Source organism: Podarcis cretensis (assembly GCF_951804945.1).
Source record: "Podarcis cretensis genome assembly, chromosome: 6".
Classification (NCBI taxonomy): Eukaryota; Metazoa; Chordata; class Lepidosauria; order Squamata; family Lacertidae; genus Podarcis; species Podarcis cretensis.
In genome coordinates, this window is record NC_137175.1 from 69,477,036 (window position 1) to 69,498,426 (window position 21,391).

Sequence of the window (21,391 nt, forward strand, 5' to 3'; positions counted from 1 at the left end):
GAAAGGCACATCTCAGCAGCACAGTTGCATTTTTTAAAACGTATATGCCCCCAGGCAGATAAGTTTAAATGATGTTTTCCCATTCAACAAATAATTCTGGGAAACAACCAGGGGCAAGGTGGCAGCAGGGGGGACGACAACGACTACTACTTTTGTCTCTAAATGTTAACCTATTTAATCCAGTTAGCTTTAATTTGTTTTCTCTCTGAAATTTTGATAGTCTGTAACTCTCACCCAAGAGATTCTGCATTCCTAATTTTACATTGATAGGTCTAGTGCTGTCCAAAATATTCACTCCAGGCAAATTGTGTAGATTTGTGAAAAATTCTATCTAAACGACTTGGATAGTAGGTAATTTTATTTATTTTCTGTCATGTTTTAATATGAGGTGGATGTGTTCTCCCTTCTTTTTTCTTTGTCACCCCCCTCCACACCCCCTCCAAAAATACTTTGCTTTTTAAGTAACACTCATGGCTGCATTGTATTTCTGAAAAAGTTTGTCAGTGAGAACAATGCTGTGTCAGGACATAAATTAATTCTCAGGATAATCTTGGGTTCAAAAGTTTTCTACTCTCATTGTAGCCAAATACGACCCCACTCCCAGAATGTCACCCAATTGTCCTGTGAAGTAGGGGATATTCAGCATTCATTGCTGACCAGAAGGTCAGTGGTTCAAATCCCCAGGACAGGATTAGCTCCCGTTGCTCTGTCCCAGCTCCTGCCAACCTAGCAGTTCGAAAGCATGCCAGTACATGTAGATAAATAGGTACTGCTGTGGCAGAAAGATAAATGGCATTTCCATGTGCTCCAGTTTCTGTCACGATGTTCTATTGTGCCAGAAGTGGTTTAGTCATTCTGGTCACATGACTCGGAAAGCTGTCTGTGGACAAATGCAGGTTCCCTCGGCCTGAAAGCGAGATGAGCACCACAACCCCATAGTTGCCTTTGACTGGACTTAACTATCCAGGGGTCCTTTATCTTTTTACCTTTACATACAAAACAGATTTGTGGTGGTCACAAAGAATGCCCACATTTTTATTTATTTATTCTCATGACACCATAGCAAAGCTTACATCAGGCATAAGTCTGGATATGTTTAAAATACAAGTGGGGGGAAAATAGGAAAATAAGGTGACTAATTGGTGAAAGAGGTAATATAGGCTCCCAAACCAAACATTCCTTAGTGAAAATAGGAAAATTTGGGTATCTAGGAAATAATGGGCCCACATATTTGGGGCTGCTTAGCCTGCTGCAGCGACAGAACTCTTCCAGTGATGGCCACTGTTTTCTTTCCAGAAGCTTCCTCAAAATGACACTGCTGTAGCATCATTCCCTTGGATATTTTCACAAAATACAGAATGATCACCTGTAGATGGCAGCCAAGAGGTGGCAGCAGGACAAAAAGAAGAACGAACTGTTGTCACCAGTTAAGTATCCTGGAAACTTAGGGAAAATTCCTTTCACCTGTGCTCTCCCCTCCTCCCCTTCAACATTGCTCAGTTGCCTCTTTCCAGATGCAAAGGAGGTAGTGGATCTGGACAAAAGACACATTCTTGCCAGCATTAATTCATTTTGCTGGATGGAGAAAATCTACTCAGGATCTGCTTCTTGCATTGTTATGAATGGGGCTCTGGGCAGCCATCTTTCTCAGTAGGAGCTCTCTTTGTGCACAGGAGCCTGGAATGACAGAAGACAAGAAAGTGTGAGACAGTTATTGCTCTTATTTACAAATACACTGCATATACAGACACGCACCGTAAGGTTATGGGTGCAGAGTGTTCCTGCACTGCTCCAAATAATAAGTCGCTTAGTCCTGTTGAACCTAGATAGTACTTGCTGGCCAGACTCAAGTCTTCTTCACGGGTTCTATTCACGTATGAAGTGAACACATGACAGGGAGAATAGGAACAAGCATGCTAGACACATCTCTCCTTGCTGTCCTGTCACCTTCTCTGAGCTGGAGGACAAACTGAAGTGGGTTTCCTTGAAAGGTGGAACCCTGGTCTTCCAGGTTTCAATCAGGGAAACCCCATGAGTACAGGAGTCTCCCCACTTCAGAGGTTTGCCTCCAACTGCTGGAAGATCATGAGGATGGCACCAGAGCAGCTGCAAGGCCACTGGACCAACTTCCAGAGATTTCTGGGAATTTCCAAGGCTAAGTGGAACAAAGGAAGTCACTCCATTGGCCCATCTAGCTCCCTGTTGTCTAGATTGGCAGCAGCTCTCCAGGGCATCAGACTGAAGGACTGCACTTCCAGATATTGAACTGGGAATTATCTGTATACAAAACAGATGTTCTGCCTTCCAACATAATAGGGGGGAAAGAGAGAGGGAACCAATTTAAAATGCAGGTTAAAATGCAATTTAAAATGCAGCCTCATTTTGAAATAGCTGATAAATCAAGACCATAAGGGGAGGGAAACATAAGGGTCAGACCGAGTCCAAACCAAAGGCCAGACAGAACAGCTCTGTCTTCCAGGCCCTGTGGAAAGATGCCAAGTCCCGCAGGACCCTAGTGTCTTGTGACAGAGCTTTCCACCATGTCAGGGCCAGTTCTGAAAAGGCCCCAACCCTAGTTGAAACCAATCTAACCTCCTTGAGGCTTGGGACCTCCAAAGTTTTGTTATTTGTGGACCTTAAGGTTCTCCGTGGGGCATACCAGGAGAGGCGGTCCCGTAGGTATGTGGGTCCTAGGCTGCACAGGGCTTTAAAGGTCAAAACCAGCACCTTAAACCTGACCCTGTATTCCACCAGGAGCCAGTGCAGTTGGTAAAGCACTGGATGAATGTGATCCCGCGGCAAGGACCCCATAAGGAGCCTCGCCGCGGCATTCTGCACCCGCGGGAGTTTTTGGGTCAGCTTCAAGGGCAGCCCTGTGTAGAGCGAGTTACAATAATCAAGCATGGAGGTGACTGTTGCATGGATCACTGTGGCCAGATCAGGGTGTGAAAGGTAAGGGACCAACTGCTTAATACGGTGGAGATGGAAAAATGTCACCTTTGCTGTGGCTGCAACCTGTGCCTCTATGGAAAAGGAGGCGTCAAAGGTTACACCCAAGCTCTTGACAGAAGGCACTGGCACTAATTGAGCCCCCGCAAGAGATGGGAGTTGCTTGGAACAGGTGTAAATTACATGCAAACTAATATTTATTTTAAGATGCTATGTTCCTTCCTATCTATTTATGTTTTAAACTCCAGTGGGTTTTAAACAAACAGCAAAATTAACTGAAGCTGGAGGGAAATGGCAATAGCAACTCGCAATAGGGTTGTAGATCACACCGTGAATTCAGAACAATTTTGTCACAGCAAATTATTTATTTATCAAAATAATTAGACTCTGCCATTCCATGTTGAAAAAGCCAGTAGTAACCATTTTAAAGGAACACCTTATGATGTGTCCCAGCCAATTGCACCTCAATAAATGTTGTCAGGATACGCTGGAGAGCCTTCCCAGTAGAGCTTCATTTTGTGTCCATAAATGTCAACGAATGACTGACTGCAGCACAGTGTTCAGATATTACACTAGAGTCTTTTGGAAGCAGAGAGATTCTCCTGCGACACTGTGTAATATTATTATTATTGGCAATGGCTAACCTCTTCAAGACAATCACTGGTTGCCTCTCATGAATTTTTCAGCATCCTGCCTTTTTCTAACAGTTCTGATCCTTTCTTTGTCTTTGTTTCCATCATTATGCCATTTATATAATCCCACTGAGGCCTTCTCAAGTAGAATTAGAACAGCACTTAATTACTGGAATTAGAAATGACAAATATCACAGTTTTTATCCAGTTGATCTTATCTAATCAGTTCAGTGGATGAACTTGAATAATTTGAAACTGTGACTTTTAACATTTTCCAAGGTTTTGGAGAGTTGGAGTTTAAAGATATATAGATAGATAGATACAGATATATATATTTGTTCTTTTCAGAAAACAGATTATTTTTCTCTGCCTTAATCCAACCAGTGTAGCTAGAGATAGAAATGAAAGAGTGAATCTGATAGATATATTCTTTCTCCTTTAGTCTTCCTCCTGTGACTAAATCATTCAGCTACTTACTTTCTGATTAATATTGCCTTCCAACAGATGCCTTCCAAAATGAAGCAAGAACAATAGTAAATTGGTATTTCATATGAGCTCATTTGTTTCCATTAAAGTTACTATTTTTTTAAATGTATCTACATTGTATACAGAATGGCTTGGATCCTAAAATAGAGAAGTTTTTTAAAGGAAATTTTCTTGCAGTGAAGTATGTAAGAATAGGAACTTCCTCCCACATCCATATTCATTGCAGGACCCAGCTCAGCTTTTCAATTTGGGCAGTATTCTGTCCCATGTCAATCATTGTTTTTATGCAGTATCAGTAGTTTTCAAACAAAAACATTGGCTGTAATTGTGGGAGGACTTCCTATAGGTTTGTTTAGTTGGGAAGTATTCTGAGAAATAGCGATGCGGGTGGTGCTGTGGGTTAAACCACAGAGCCTAGGGCTTGCAGTTCAGAAGGTTGGCGATTCGAATCCCCGTGACAGGGTGAGCTCCCATTGCTGGGTCCCTGCTCCTGCCAACCTAGCAGTTCAGAAGCATGCACCCATGCCGAATCCATCACCCAGGCCTAATCCAAACAGCTTTCCTGGGAAACTTATTTTCACATTATTTTGGGAATTGGTGCCTGTCTGCATTTAGTGGACATTATAGGCAGTGGATCAGCTATAAGACTGAGCTGGTATCTATTCTGTACCAGTGGAAGACATGTTTTTATATTGCTCATTATTAATCATTCAATGTCAAGCTCAGAAAAAGATAACTATGAAGCATTATCCAATTATTCAAGATATAGGCAAACGAGAATAAAGATGTAAACAAAACATTAAAAATGTATTGATTCATAGATTAACTCACATCAATTTCTCCAGCTAGTGCTACAGTTTTCCTATAATATATTACATAGGCAAGTTGGAACATTTCAAGGCCACCCTTTGTTTGGGGGAAGCAGTTAATGGCTTTTGGTTCCTATGTTCCTGTTTTAAGAAATATTCCCTGTAATTCAATAAGATGAAGCAATAACTGGATCCAACAGGATCTCAAAAAGTCAAATGGAATGCCTATGAATTGGATTTTTCGAACAGAGTATTTTTTTTCTATCTGACACTCCCTACATATATGTTAAGCATTGTTTTGATGTTTCAGTCATATATTTGGACAAATATTATTTATTTGATTCACTGTCTCCAGGAGTATACGACTGCATCATACTTTTGAGGCATTTCCCCCTTATACCAATATTTAAAGAAAACCTATTATTGTGCCTTTTCCAACAACTTTTCCAGTGGGATAATCTTTTCAATATCTTGGACCATTTCATATTTGTTTGCTCATGTGTGTGTGAATCTGGAAGTCATTAGTCTGTCAATATTTAGTTAGTTCTAATATATCTATTTGTTATTTATCTTATTTGAAAATACAGGTAGAATGTATTCTGATTTCTGAATACACGGGCTATCCTGAATTATCAAAACTGCATATCTGGAAGAAGAATACAGTATTTCTTTCATACTTGCTGAAGCTTCTATCCATATCTAATATCTAATATGGATTTCAATACTGAGATGTTTGAGTTTAAAAATCTCATATAACAATCCCATCTTTTTAACAAATTGGAGATTAAAATATTATCAACTATTTGCTTTGCTCTATTTTGTATTATCTCCCCATAATGACTTTGGGATTCATTGTTTGTTTATTGTAACTATGAGACACCTCATAAAATAAATTCTCTAGGTGTTGTAAAATATAAGAAGAACAAAATAAAGCAATATCCTACACGCCACAGATAGCAGTATAAGGCCATTCCATCACAATTCCACACACAATTCCACACACAATTCCACCACAATTCCACAGTGGTACTGCCTGACAGGGTGTATTTTTAGCCTGTCGGCCATGAGAAACAACACACCAAGCAGCAGTGCACCTATTGCTGCATTCAAAAAGTGGCACAAGTTTAGGGAGGGCAGGCTTTAGGGCCCTATATATGGGGCAGCCTCCTCCCCAGCTGCCTCTACTCTGGAGGCCACACCCTGCCTCCCACCCTCACTGTCTCCCAGCATGACACGCTGGTCACTACTAGAGGGCTGAATAGTAATTTTTCTCTATCTGCATTTTAAATCATGACCAAGGCTATTTGGGGGGCAAAACTAAGCGTAAACCCCAATAAAAATCATAAAACTGTAGAGTTGGAAGGGACCCAAAGGGTCAGAAATGGACTGAGAAAATCAGTCTTATTCAAGAGAACCTGGATCTGGTCACCACAGCTAAATCCTATTAAGCTCTTCCAGGTCCAATGAAAGCTTTATGGAGACTATGACTACTCCATCTCTGAAAAAGAAATTTGCCTTCTGGATGCAACCATTTGTCTTCTCCTTGCCAGATATAATCAGGCAACAGAAGCAAGGGTTGAGCAAGCATGTGGTTGGCTCAACCTCACCAAACATCTCATCCCCATCCTTGGGCCCTGCCAACTCAAAATCACCCAGCAGCATCAGAGCAAATGGTGTTTTAGACACTACTACGGATTGTACATTGTACATCAAAATTGTTGCATATGTGCCACAGCATGCCATGCATATTCAACTTGGTGATTTTGCTAGTTGTTCTGTGAAACAGGCCCTTTTTTATCTGATGTTCCGCCACATTCAGGACAAAGTTGGTGATGGTTGTTATCACAGCAATCACTTCTTATGAAATCTGACAAGGTTCCACAGAAGATGAAGAGGAGCGTACACTTGAATAGAGCAAAGGGAGGTTGTCATGAAACAGTTCAAAGCGCTTTGGTGAATTTCCTGAAGTCGAGGGAAGTCATTTGCATTTGCAGCATGTCACCCCTCAAGCCCCACCATAGCACTGTTTTGGCTGTTAAAATAACTATTTCCAGAGCCAATTTGTGAATCGAGGCAATTCACAAAGCGGCAGAGCTTCGTACCATAAAAATAGATGCCAGAGATAATTGGGCAAGGTGGTGTCATGTCACTTGTGTGCAGTTCATTAATTAACTGCTTGAAACTGCTATAAAATAATAGCCATGTCATCAAGAAGAAAGTACAGAAGTGGAAACTAAAACTGCTGTAAGGAAGAAAACAGAAGCAGCTGTTATTAAAATACCCTCAAGTTACCATTCATTTTTAATGGCTACCCTCTGGCCTTCCCACTGCCAAAATTGAACCTAGACATGTACCCAGCAGGCAGTCAGCTTACCCTGTTCCTAGCATGGCTAGACTTTTTAGCGGTGATATCAATTTAGTTTCCTCATTTTTTAATATGAAATGGATCACATCCCCAACCAGGCCAAGATTTACATTCAGCAGAACATAGCAAGAATGGAAGGGAAGTACTTTAGCATTTATTCATTTGGTTCACACAGGGAGCATATGAGTACTGAAGTATCCTTGGATGCAACCTATGTAGCCCCTGGCTCTAAGCCTCAAGTGAAACTTATTTCCATGGGAAGATACATAGGCAATGTAGTGAATGATCCTAAGATGTATAAAACCATTCTTTGCTGTAAATTCAGAATCTATGGATCTGCTAAGGGTGAGAACATTCCCAAGGGGTGGGATTCAGTGACACGCTATGTTGAATAATGTGTCGGCACAAGCATAGGTAAAAGGTAAAGGACCCCTAGATGATTAAGTCCAGTCAAAGGCAACTATGGGATTGTGGCACTCATCTCACTTTCAGGCTAAAGGAGCCGGCGTTTGTCCACAGACAGCTTTTGGGGTCATGTGACCAGCATGACTAAACTGCTTCTGGTGCAATGGGACACCATGACGAGTGCCAGAGCGCATGGAAATGCTGTTTACCTTCCTGCCACAGCGGTACCTATTTATCTACTTGCACTGGCATGCTTTTGAACTGCTAGGTTGGCAGGGGCTGGGACAAAGCAACGAGAGCTCACTCCATCACGGGGATTCGAACCGACGACCTTCTGATAGGCAAGCCCAAGAGGCTCAGTGGTTTAGACCACAGCGCAAGCATATCAGCTTGCCAGATGGCATGATTCCCCTCCCCTCTTCTGTGCACTGTTATAGGGGTACTCACAACCCCTCCCAAGCCAATTTCCAGAGTCCTAGGGTGAAAAGAAGGGGGAAAGCCCTATTACACAAAAGAATCCCTTGACCACTCCCATTGATGGGTTTTGTTAGGTGAATATCACCGTAAGTCTAGGTGAAATTACTAATTGCTTATACTAATTTGGAAAATAATATTTAGGCTATCCTTTTGTTTGCTGTATGATGCTATGTCCTGTATAGTGAATGAGATCCAGTTTACACAAATAGTATTCATTTGACCAAGTGCACAAGCACAGAGAGAAAATATGGGCTGTGTGTTTGTGTGAAAGTGCTGGGAGGGCTCATTTACACAGATAAACACTCCCAAACATCACCAGCTATTGTCTGGAGACGTCTATAGAATCGTGAAGCTGAGGCTCCAATAATTTGGCCACCTCATGAGAAGAGAAGACTGCCTGGAAAAGACCCTGATGCTGGGAAAGATTGTGGGCACAAGGAGAAGGGAACGACCGAGGACGAGATGGTTGGATAGTGTTCTCGAAGCTACCAGCATGAGTCTGACCAAACTGCGGGAGACAGTGGAAGACAGGAGTGCCTGGCAAGCTCTGGTCCATGGGGTCACGAAGAGTCGGACACGACTAAATGACTAAACAACAACAACAACAACAACAACAACAACCTACAGTAGGTCCTTAAAAATATCATTGTGGTAAAGAAAATCACAGCAGGAATGTACAGGCCAGATTGCTGGGCCTCCAATATATGTCCTTGCATAACCCCTTTAACCTCCTCTATTCCTCTTCTGATGTGTCTACTGAAATATGAAAAGAACACCATAGGATTATGTGGGACAAATGAAAGAGAAGTTCAGATAAATAAAATTAAATGTGGGGCATAACCTAAGTTGGTGTTGAAAACTTTCAAGTTAATTTTCAAGTGATGTTTGATCCTTTCATGATAATAATGGATACAATTGGATCATGGTACAATGATGAATTAACTGAAAATGTTGCACAGAGGGGGGTGGGCTAGAGAGCTTTTTGGCCAGGCTGATCATCTTTCAACTGCAGGTTTAGTTAAGGAGGATAATGCTGAAAGAGACTGCTCATCACACTTATCTCTGAATATTTGTGCAAAGTGTCTAAGCTTAATGGAATCCAGGACAGTGTCAGAGTCTCTTCACAAATTTAAACAGATGAAATATTTCTCTGAGTGCTTATTCTGCTTTTGACATTGCTCATATTTGATCAGTTAATGGTATTTCCTGCTTTGCTATTTCCAAAGGTCAAACGAAAAAATGTAGTTTAACAGCACACAATGATACATGCTTATTCAGAAGCAAGTCCCACTGTGTTCAGTGAGGTTTACTCTCAAGGAAGTGTGCACAGGATTACTGCCTAAGCAGTATAAATAAATGTGACTGCAATCCACTCTCTAGCGTTTCCATGATGTATCGTCATCCTGAAGCCAGATACTCAGAAAGTCTTTTAATCTACTGCTAATGTTGCCACTGGGAATGTTTCTATCCTTAGAAGAAGTTCAACACTCTTTTGCAGGCATGGCATCAGATAAAAGAAAGGAAGCAATGACAGGCCTAGCCATATTTATTATCAGGCTATATCTGTTACCTTGGAGGACCAGAACCAGGGCATCTAAAACTATGTAGCTCTAAGAAATGTTCGGGCGATTAAGCTAGAAGAAAACATATAGTCACATTCTCACACAATTTTTAGAAAAGCACTTATTGATAGTGAAACGGCAGTAGCTCATCACAGTTCCCATGTTCCTGTTGTCAACCCTTGTGATTTCTAATCAAATCCTAATACGTTGGATACTTCTGCAAACAGGAAAGCTCATTCTGTTCTTGGAAGGGCATGAGATTCAGCAGAAACTCCTGCTGGTGAAAGCCAAGAGGAATTTTCATTGATTCTCCCCTGTGGCACCCTATGCCACCTGCCACATAGTTTGAGGGTCCTCCAGCTCTCCGAAGCAGCTTTTCGGCAGCTATCACCTCCCACTTCCTTTACCTCATGAGCAGAGTTCCACTCATTGGAATTCTAGATCCAATTTTATATCCATACTTTGAAAGCGTGACTTTAGAAATCCTTAGTATGATTCTGGTTAAACCAACAGAAGCATTACACTTTGCAAAGAATAATGGTTTGTATGGAATGCAGCTCTATGTTTAAGTTCCACCAGCCCAATCTTTCCACCCGCTACATCAGTTATGGGATTTCCCCAAACCCTCCAGAGATTATTTGAAGAAAGGGTGGGCTATACACAGGGGGAGAAGAGGGGGTAATTTCTGTTTCACCAGCCAGAACTCTTCCACTAGTTTCTGCTAGTGCAATGGGTTAGTAGAATACAGTCCAAAATTTGTATACATGATTTACAAACATGAACACTGCTGGTTCCCAGCCTATTACCAACCTTGATAATACAATGCATCCGCCCCCCCAAAAAATCATAAATAAAAAACATGCAAATATAACAGAAATTGAGAACACATTCTGCAAAGGGGCCTTTAAAGTGGAGATCAGAATTATGTGGCCAATATTATGTCTTGTGGCTTTCCTACACCACCATGGGATGTAGACATGGGGTTTATGGTATTAGTTTTCCTGGTTATAATTCAATCACTTCTGGCCCACTTTCTAATAGTCCTTTCACACTGCTACAACCTGTTTGGTTATAGAAATGAGGCTTTTAGATCAATAGACCGCCATGTCATGATAATGTCATTCACACCAATGGGTGTGGTGTGACCCAACAGCAGACACTTTCGGACATATTGCTCCCCACACCCTTTATCTGCATGTGTGCTTCTGTTCCCCTACGATTCACCCATAACAAACTGGAAAAGAACTGCAGTTTATGATACCACCCTGAATTTTGTCTTAAAAACAGTTCTGTTCATAACTGAGCAGTATAAAATGTTTAACTGCAAAAGTAAGCAGATTGAATGGTAACATTTATTGTGCCACATGAGACATTGGGAGTTTGATTATACGTTGAATTTTCTTATCTTGTGTAATGAAAGGGGGGGGGAAATACTTCTAGCATAAATTTTCTGGGGTGTGTGGAGAGCGTATTATTAACTATTCCAGATTCCTTGATGATTTACCACTTTTATCTTCAGATACAGCCCTAGCAAAACACTTCACACTACCATGGATGAATCCAACTTACAGAGTGACTAATTAGGGCCTTCCTGAAGAAGCTCAGAAGGCCAACAACTACCTCTGCAAAGTTGGCCAATATTAATCAGAGATGTAATTTGCTAATTCATTGCTCTTAATTTAGAAGCCACACTTACTGTTCTGGCCCTCCTCATAAATGCAGTGAGATGTGTTGACACACAGTCAGATTTAGAACTATTTCTAGTGATCATCTTTGTAGCTTTAAATGCAAAGTTTCTAATTTCAGAAAAGCCTTAAACACAAATGAAAGGAAGAACTCATAATTAACTGAAGAAGCTTGAACGCAAAAGAAAACTTAATTAGCAAACCAAAAGACCAAACAAAATAACTGTAGTTGTTTCACATAAGTGAGGAAATGAGAACTTGACATTTCCCGAACATGTCTTTAGCATATCAAGCTGAGAGGCTCATTTCAGATCTCATCCCATATCATGGACTGCAGAAACTAGGGTTTAGATCACAATAAAAATACAGGCAAGCCATGGTTTACAGTTTAATTTTTCATCTGTTCATCACTGTCATTTCTAAATGCAGTGGTCTCCTGGGAAAGGAAAGCTATTAGGAGAGAGGTACATGACAGCCATTTGTAAGTTTGGAGGTATGAAAGTACAGCAAGAACAGCTTAAACTGAGTGTTCCTTAGAGGTTAGTTATGTTCATCAGTTATGTTCATCAGTTTCAATGGATCTGCTCTGAATAGCACCCCAAGTCTCTCATGCTGTTAGTTCACCAGAAGTTTAGCCTCCAAAAGCTTCTCCAGTAACCTGTTATTCCATGCCCTTCCTTCCTTCTAATCTGAAACAGATTAGATCCATGTGCTTTGTATGTACACTTGAAGAAATATGAAATTATGTAGCAGAAGAGGATTACAATAGATGCTACTTAGTGAAAGTGGCTGTATCAAAGATAAGGAAACTGTGGCTTTCCATATGTTTTAGTACAACTCTCATCATTCCTGACCATTAGCCAGAATAGGATTTGGAGTCCAATACATGGAAGATCATGTGTTCCCTGTCTGTGCCCTATGTAAGAAACATCTATGCTGCATGTGGCTTTACTCTCTCTCTCTCTCTCTCTCTCTCTCTCTCTCTCTCTTTCTCTCTCTCTCTCTTGGCGGAGGGTCTCCCCTCCCTATAACAATCAACGTATAAAACTACTGCTTCAGTTTAGACCCAGAAAAAATCCACCAGCTCACCAAATGCTACATGATGAAGCCACTGGTTTGTTTTTTAATATAGCTTGCCTGGGATTATAAAACTGGGGCAACTATGGAACCATAAAACATGACTCATGGCATCAGGTTTTTCAGGTCTGCCACAAGTGCTTTATTCTTTTTCAGCACTGTTTATTTACATTATTCTTTTCCTGAAGGACTATCATCCATAAGCACGTTGATATACTGTCCTCGAAGCTGCATTTCTCAATAGACAGTATCTAGGAAAGGGTAGCTGAGCCTATCCCACTAGTCTTCTGGGCCTCCAGCTCCTTTTCTTCTGCAGCTTCCTTGTTCCCATCTCCTGTTGTTCCCAGCTGGAATTACCCAGTGACTTCCTACTCTCCAGCCACCATGTGTCCATGGAAGCCACCACCTTTGTACACACATGGTAGGAGCAACTGTGCAAGGTTTTTATTATTAGGCCCTTCAGCTGTGCCAGATTCAAACTGAAGACATTCCCCTCATTGCTTCCCCCCCCCCTTCCATTCTGGCCAACACAAGCAAATAGGGCTTGAGAATCTGTAGGTGCTCCACAACCTTCTGCTTCCCAGATTTAGGATTGCTCTGCAAAATTGCTAGTGAGGCAGGAGACCCGAACCAGGAATCTCTTCTTTTCTTCATCTGTAGTACTTCACATAAAGGCTAGGCAGTGACTCATAAAATCCCTTTCCAGTCATGTTCAGTCCAGATGTGATAGTGTTGTTATTCTTATTGTATTGTTTCTATCTGTGACCTGGCCTAGCCTTCTGTCTCCATCTCCTTTTCCTTTGCTCTTCCAGCTCTGGTCCAGACCAGAGGTCATTTCTCACTTCAGCTGAAGTGTGTTGCATTGATTACCATAGCCCTACTTAAACTTTGCTTGAAGAGAAGGCCAGATTAAATCACAACTTGCTTTACTAGGCTGCTTGACATTAATTAGATGCTCATATGGAGTCCAATTTGGCATAAAGGCAAAACGTACAGTTTTCCAACTGCAGGATTTGGAACCTATGCACAGTGGATGCAAACAGCCTAATTAGCAGCTTCTGCATTTCCACCTCCAAGACAAACGTTATTAGGTGCCCAGCCTCGTGTCTGAGATTCTCATTTGGCAGGCCCTCTTATAGGCAATATAATAGCAAATGTTAAAAGATGCCATAAACTTCTGTAACATGCCTAGGATCCAGAGCTCAGCAAACTGCCATTTCTGACTACAGGGAATCTCAATCCAAAAGCCTTCCTCACTTTCACTTTCAGGGTTCACTTTAAATTAAAAGGAAGAGTGGTGAGTCTGAACTAAAACTTAACTTGCCAGTTTCAGTTTAAATAGTGCATGATAACGACTGTGCAAAGGACGGAATTGCTGCAAAGCAATTTCAGATAATTACTCTTTACATTAAAAACAAACCAGAAAGAACACAGCTAATTAGTTCGCAAAGAAAAAGGTGAGGCTGGCAGCTTAGTAAGTGCTCCTTAGAAATAACTTTCCTTTATATCGTTACTGGTTCACAATACCACTTGTCTCAGTTATCTTCCATTTTCTTGAGTCTTGGGCTTTTGTTTTGGTTGGGGTTTTTTTCTAGAAAAAAGAAAAAGATGCTCTACAAAACATTAAAAAAAAAAATCAAAAAATTCATTGATTGCCCAGCACAAATTGCAATGAAATTTCATTGCGCAATAAACACACACATATACATACCCAAGATCCAAGAGAACAACTTTGGGAATGGGGCTGGATTCATAGTATATCTCACCTGAGAAATCTCAAGCCATTTCAGTCTATGGCCAATAGACACTTGAATATTGAGAGATTGTCCTGGTCAAATAGATTTCTGTATTTCTTTGTCCACATGAAGAAATATCCCTCACAGCATAAGCTGCTATCTCAGGGGGCATCAGAGTTAGACCTAGTAACAGCTTCCTCACAATGACATTATATCCTTAGAGAAATAAAAACTCTCCTTGCTTACTTGAAGATTGCAGTTTATTCAGCACAAAATCATTCTGCATATGCACTGGACCCTGGACACAGTTTTATCATTTGAGGAAGTCAGATAACCACAAATGAAGAAGATGCTTGGAAGAAACACAGTTACACATGCTATGATCCTGTCTAATTATTCTGGAGGGAAGTGGGGGACATATTGTATTATAGCTAATTAGGTTACAGTAAAAGGTAAAAGATAAAGGTACCCCTGCCCGTACGGGCCAGTCTTGACAGACTCTGGGGTTGTGCGCCCATCTCACTTAAGAGGCCAGGGGCCAGCGCTGTCCGGAGACACTTCCGGGTCATGTGGCCAGCGTGACATCGCTGCTCTGGCCAGAGCCAGAGCCAGAGCCAGAGCCGCACATGGAAACGCCGTTTACCTTCCCGCTAGTAAGCGGTCCCTATTTATCTACTTGCACCCCAGGGTGCTTTCGAACTGCTAGGTTGGCAGGCGCTGGGACCGAACGACGGGAGCGCACCCCGCCGCAGGGATTCGAACCGCCGACCTTTCGATCGGTAAGCCCTAGGCGCTGAGGCTTTTACCCACAGCGCCACCTGCGTCCCGCTAGGTTACAGTAGGCCCATTTAAATCAAGGGAGGTGCTGTGGTCTAAACCACAGAGCCTAGGGCTTGCTGATCAGAAGGTTGGCAGTTCGAATCCCCGTGATGGGGTGAAGCTCCTGTTGCTCGGTCCCTGCTGCTGCCAACCTAGCAGTTCGAAAGCATGTCAAAATGCAAGTAGATAAATAGATACCACTCCGGTGGGAAGATAAATGGTGTTTTCATGCACTGCTCTGGTTCGCCAGAAGCAGCTTAGTCATGCTGGCCACATGACCCAGAAGCTGTACGTCAGCTCCCTCGGCCAGTAAAGCGAGATGAGCACCACAACCCCAGAGTCGTCCGCCACTGGACCTAACGGTCAGGGGTCCCTTTACCTTTACCTAATCTGGTTAAAATTTACCCATCTGACACAAACTCATTAACTTTATATTATAGTTTTCTGTTTTTAATTTAATCACATGCAACTTTGGGTCTCCTCCTAGCCTCCTTTGACCCTTTTGTGTGATCAGTTCCATTTCTTCTCTTTGTTTCTTCTACACTCCTAAAACATGTGCTGTGTGTCTATAAGGTAATGTGTGGAGTACTAGGTTAAGTAATGTCACCGTATATGTGGGAGGAACTGAGTTGGATGACTGAGCAGAAAATGCACTAAATGTTAAGCGGAATATGCACTAAACTTTAATTAAAAGTTAAGTTTCTCCTTAACTTTGGTTGTTGATTCTGAAATCAAAGCTGCAGTGCAAGGGGCTGGATCCAACCAATGAGTCCTGCTGGCTGACATGCATGCAAGGGCTTTTGCTAGCACAACAAGCCTTCCTCATTTTCCTCCATTCACTCTGGGGGAGTTGGGAGAAGCCCCAGAAGGGGAAATCATTCCATCAGGCAAGGAGCCATGGTTGAACTGGCTGAGTGGTCTGCTTAGCACTATATTGAATTCCTCCCCTTCTAATAGGTAAGTCTGATGAGTACCATGCTGGTGCAAAGGACAAACACCAACAGAACCAGTACATTAGTCATACAAAACTGGCAGCTGGTCTATTGCAGAATCTTGGAGAGCACCAAGAGGCAGCAGAAGCTCATCTGACGAAGTTCAACTAAACCAATGGCTGCACACATGGGCAAGAGGCAAGGTATATGAAAAGCAACCTGGGCAGTTTAATGCTAATAAAGTTTCCATGGTTCATGGAACCGAAGGGTAATTTGAATTAAGCACTTGAATAGGGCGTAATGAGGGGAAACCTGGAAGGATGCTGTGACGACCTGGCATTTCCCAGAAAAGTCTGACAAGTATCATGCAATTCCAAGAGCATTTACAGACCAGCGTAAGAAAAGAGCTTTGTTGGTTCCATAGTTTGGAACTTTTTTAAAAGGGATGCTAGCCATATATTGAAAAGCTTGGCTCATGGTAACTCTTTTCTGCCCAAATGAGCTGATGCATTCAATAATTGTGCATTAGGACTGGGCTGAAATTCTGCCTGGAATCAGGGTTTCAATTAAGCTTGAGAATTCAGTTGCTGAAGCACCACACTTATATTTGGATTTGGAGGCAGTTTGAGTGTGTGGGTACCTGCTTATTTCAATTTAATTGCACACACACACACACACACACACACACACATGAGCCATTTCAATATTATTCATTGAATGCACTGTTTAGCAAACAATGGCAAAATTAATTTGAATAATTCATATTTTTATAAAGTATTCAGCTTGGCTTTATTCATACATATGTTTATATAAAATGGTTGAGTACTTTATAAGCAGCACATGAATTATTCAATTGATTTTACTGTTTGCTATATATAACTGTATATATAAGAACACTTTCTAACTTGGCTCTAAAAATAGCCCCCAATGCTGTTTTGTCCATACATTGTGAAATTCAGGGACATGCTGAGTGCCCCCCCCCATCAGCTTATCTCTTGAAATGGAAGCAGACTATTAATGGCATCACCTTTGAATCCATTTTTGTCATTGATCATTTCTATGAGCACCCTATTTAATATTGCTCAGGATGTTTCCCTTACTGCGACGCGTATAATTTAGGTAATCAACACTAAATAAAATCACATAAACTTCAATCATATGACTCATTGGCAATGGGCAGACTGTAGTCCAGGTTTTTGTGTTTTTTTTGAGCAGTTTATTGAATATTAAATCATATGAATCAACTACTAGCTTCAGGGGTTTTGAAAAAAATGATTTTATTTATGAGCAGAAATAACTATAACTTTATATAACTATAAAACTATCTACCTACTTATCTGTCTGTCAATATAACTCACATAAAGTGTGAACTGATGATTATAGGATCAGTACATATAATGACCATCTTTCATGTGCCAGAAGCAGGGCTGGATTTAGGTTTGATGAGGTCCTAAGCTACTGAAGGTAATGGGGCCCTTTATATGTCCAGCTGTCCTTTGTCAACAACAAATTGTAACTGTTTTTGTGTTGAATATGTGTTATATGGTAATTTATGGACCTAATAGGCATCTTAAACCATTTGCACATGCAGAATGTAGGCACCCTATATATAGAAATAAGCAAACCAGTGATATTTTAGGGAGCAGGCTAGCAGGCGGGGCCCATTACTTACATCATAGCAGCCTACACAACACAAAACACTGTTGCTGTATGTATATTTTATTTGAGTTGTTTTTTATCTTACATTTTGGAAATGTGCATCCAGGTTTTTTTCCTTTAATTTTTTTTGGGGCCCCCAAGAGAGTGGGGCCCGAACCTGTAGCTTGTTTAGCTTATTCATAAATCTGCCACTGGCCAGAACTTGTTTAATAGACTTAAATTTTTCCCATCAGCACAGGCAGATGAGTTTGTGCATCAGGACCAGATGGAGTACCCATGCGCATTCAACTTCCTAATGGTGTCTGCATCACCCAGGAGATCACAGCCGCGGAGATAAGAAAAGAAGAGTCTGGAGGGGTCACTTCCTGGTTCGCATGGAGAGACCATTTTCAACAGAGCCCAGCAACAGAAGCATGCATTTGTACTGAGACACCGAGCGTTGACATTTTGTGCCCCTAACAATTTTGAGCTTGGAGGAACCATCCCTGTGCTCTCCCTATGCCACTGCTTACTTCTGAGTAGACATGTATAGGGTTGTGGTGTCACCAAACAATTGCCTCTCCAAGGGCTTCTGCAACATATCACCATGTTGTAAGCCACCCTGGATACTTTGAGAAGAAGGGTGGTATTGCCTCTGCTGAGACCCTCACTGCCACCTGCTACCTCGCCATTCTCTTCTGGGAAGCAGCAGGACAGCCACCTTAGTCTTGAAAAAGCACTTTGAATGCATTATAACACTGTGACACCAGATGGCACTGTAGAGTTCCATTTTTGGCAACGTGATTTCCCATTATGAGGTTTACGATGCGTTTCCCTGAAATGTTTTTTTTTTATGTGTCTAGATCCAGCCTCAGCTGTTGGGAGCTAATAGAAACGCAGGCAGCAGACCATTGCTCCATCTAGTTCAGCACTGTCCACCATGATTAGCTGTGGGTTTTCAGTGCTTTGGACAGATGTCTTTCCCCGTTCTGTCTTAAGATCCTTGGGATCGAGCCTAGGACCTTCTGCATGCAAAGCAGATTCTCTGCCACTGTGCTATGGCCCTTCCCCTGTCAAGTCAGATGCATGCTGCTCCCCCATTTCGCTGCTGGCTACTGCATAAATCACCATTATTGCTGTTGGTGTTGCTTCTCTATCACTATTTGTTCATAGGGGGACAGTTGTATACATGTGCTCCTTTGCACATATCAAGCTGTCACTTCCACTGAGGTCAGCTTCTGTGCCAAAGAACTGCATGAGTAAGTATATCAGACAGCATTTATGGGTCTGTATATTGATGTGCACCAAGTGTTTCTATCTCTGTTTCCAAATATACTATGAGAAATACCCTAGAAAAGAAAGTTAACCTATTAGTTCCACCCACTTAAAAAAATATCCCTTCTTTTGTTTTACTCACAGAGAATCTCTTGTGGTTCATAACATTGTTATTGAACGCGTCTAATGATTTGCTGAGGACCTCATCTAGCTGCATTAGCAAGCAACATGAGATTAGAACTATATAGTGATATAGGTACTCTGGAAATGAATGAAAATATTCCGCTACCAAGGAGGGTCTCCAGAGATCAAATTAGGAGCTAGCTGTGAAGGGAGATGTTTAGGCATGTGCTGGAATTATTTATCAGCATTTTCTGCTTATGCGGGAAATAAGCAGACATTAAGTTTAAATTAAGGAAGGAGGAAAGAATCAAGTTTGTTTTAAAGTGATTTGACTGCTAATGATATTTCTGAATTATGCTCAGTTTAATAGCTTAAAGTAATTTGCAGTGATAATAATTGTCCCTGCCAGGATCTAATGTTGAACATTCCTTCCATAGAATCATCAATGACAAATGGACAATGCTATTGTATATTTATCATGGGCTTTGTTCGTTTTAAAATTTGTTTTCCGCTTGAAATATAACATTGTTTTGTGGCACTCATCCACATTTTCTTTTTTAAAAAACTGACTGAAAGTCCATTTAAAAATAATAAATGGGACTTTATGTTTCATTTATTTGTCTTTATTTAAATGAGCTGCTGCAGAGGGTGAAAGCAGTATAATTATTAGTTTTGAACATGAAGGTGTTTCACACACACACACACATTCACGATAAATGTGTTTAAAATTATTCCAGCCCAGCGTGAAATTGTTATCTTAATTTTATTGTTCCAGCAGTGCCTTCTTTTAAAATATGCAGAAATGGAAAAAAGGTGTTTATACTTAGCACACCTGATGCAATAGTTATCCAACTAATGCTTTCTGCTGCAGATGGATGGATGGATGGATGACTTGTTGGTAAGAGTGCATCTGCTTGTAAAGACCTAGATACAGTGGTACCTCAGGTTACAGATGCTTCAGATTACAGACTCCGCTAACCCAGAAATAGTACTTTGGGTTAAGAACTTTGCTTCAAGATGAGAACAGAAATTGCATGGTGGTGGCAGCGGGGGGCCCCATTAGCTAAAGTGGTACTTCAGGTTAAGAACGGACCTCCAGAACAAATTAAGTTCTTAACCCGAGGTACCTCTGTATGTGAATATCTCAGTGAACCAAAGCAGGAAGAGGTCCAATAATGTAATGAAAGAGCCATAGTGTAGGTTTATGTGTGTGTGTGCATGTGTGCACATGGGGTGCCTGCTGAAGGAGAGCACTAAAACACTGTCAATGAATATTAACTGAGAAGGAGGTTTGGCTCCTAGTCCTTCGTGGCAGATATCTGTAGAAGTTAGTGCAGCAGAAATGTGTTTGCTTCCCTGAGTGGAAGAACAATGAGAGAGATGAGGACACTGTATCTGTGCATGTATGTTCCTAGTGAATACTAATTCCAGACCCACATACTGGCTATGCAAAGCACCTGCGGTGACTTTCAACCATTTGAATAAAACTTGCCCCAAACCAACAGGCTACTATTCTAAGCACTTGTGCACCAACACTGGATGCTGATGAAGACATTAAAGAAAAAAATTATTCTCAGCTCGATGCCATCCTATCAGAGACTCCTGGGTGATTTTAATGTAAGAGTTGGGCGAGATTTTGACCTGTGGCCTGGGACTATTGGGAAAGAAGGAATGGGCAACAGCAACCAGAAAGGAATCTGACTTTTGACAATATGTGCAGCACGCAACCTTGCTATTACCAACACACTCTTTTGACAAAATAAAATAATGTAAAACATCATGGAGCCTCAGTCGAACCACTGGCACCTCTTAGACTATGTAATTGTATGAGCTGAAGATCATCGTGATGTGCTTCTTACCAGGTGATGAGTGCTGACAACTACTGGACAGATCACTGATTACTATGTTCTACTATGGCTATCAAGATTATACCTCAAAGTAGGCTTCAAGGAAGGAAACCAAGGCGCAAAATGAACACCCAAGCCCTTCAAGATCCTATTAAGTGGGATTGCTTCCAAACAACTCTTAAGGACCACCTGCCTTCAGAGTTCCCTGATGACATTGAGGAACACTGGACCAAGCTAAGAACATCCATTATTGCAGCCTGTGAACAATCTATTGGATACCAAACCAAGAAACACCAGGACTGGTTTGGTAAGAATGACAGTGAGATTGAACACATTATTGACAAGAAAAGGAAGGCCTTTAAGATCTGACAAAGAGATAGAAACTGCACCACTAAGAAAAGACCTGATGCCAACGCTAAGGCAGAGATTAAAAGGAGAACCAGAGAACTATTTTTTTTTTTTAAAAAAAAACATGCTATATGGACTGACAGACAGATGTACATGCATTAGCATATATAATGGCAATCTCATGGTACTGTCTTTACAGTACTAAATCAGAGTGAGAGGATTCCAT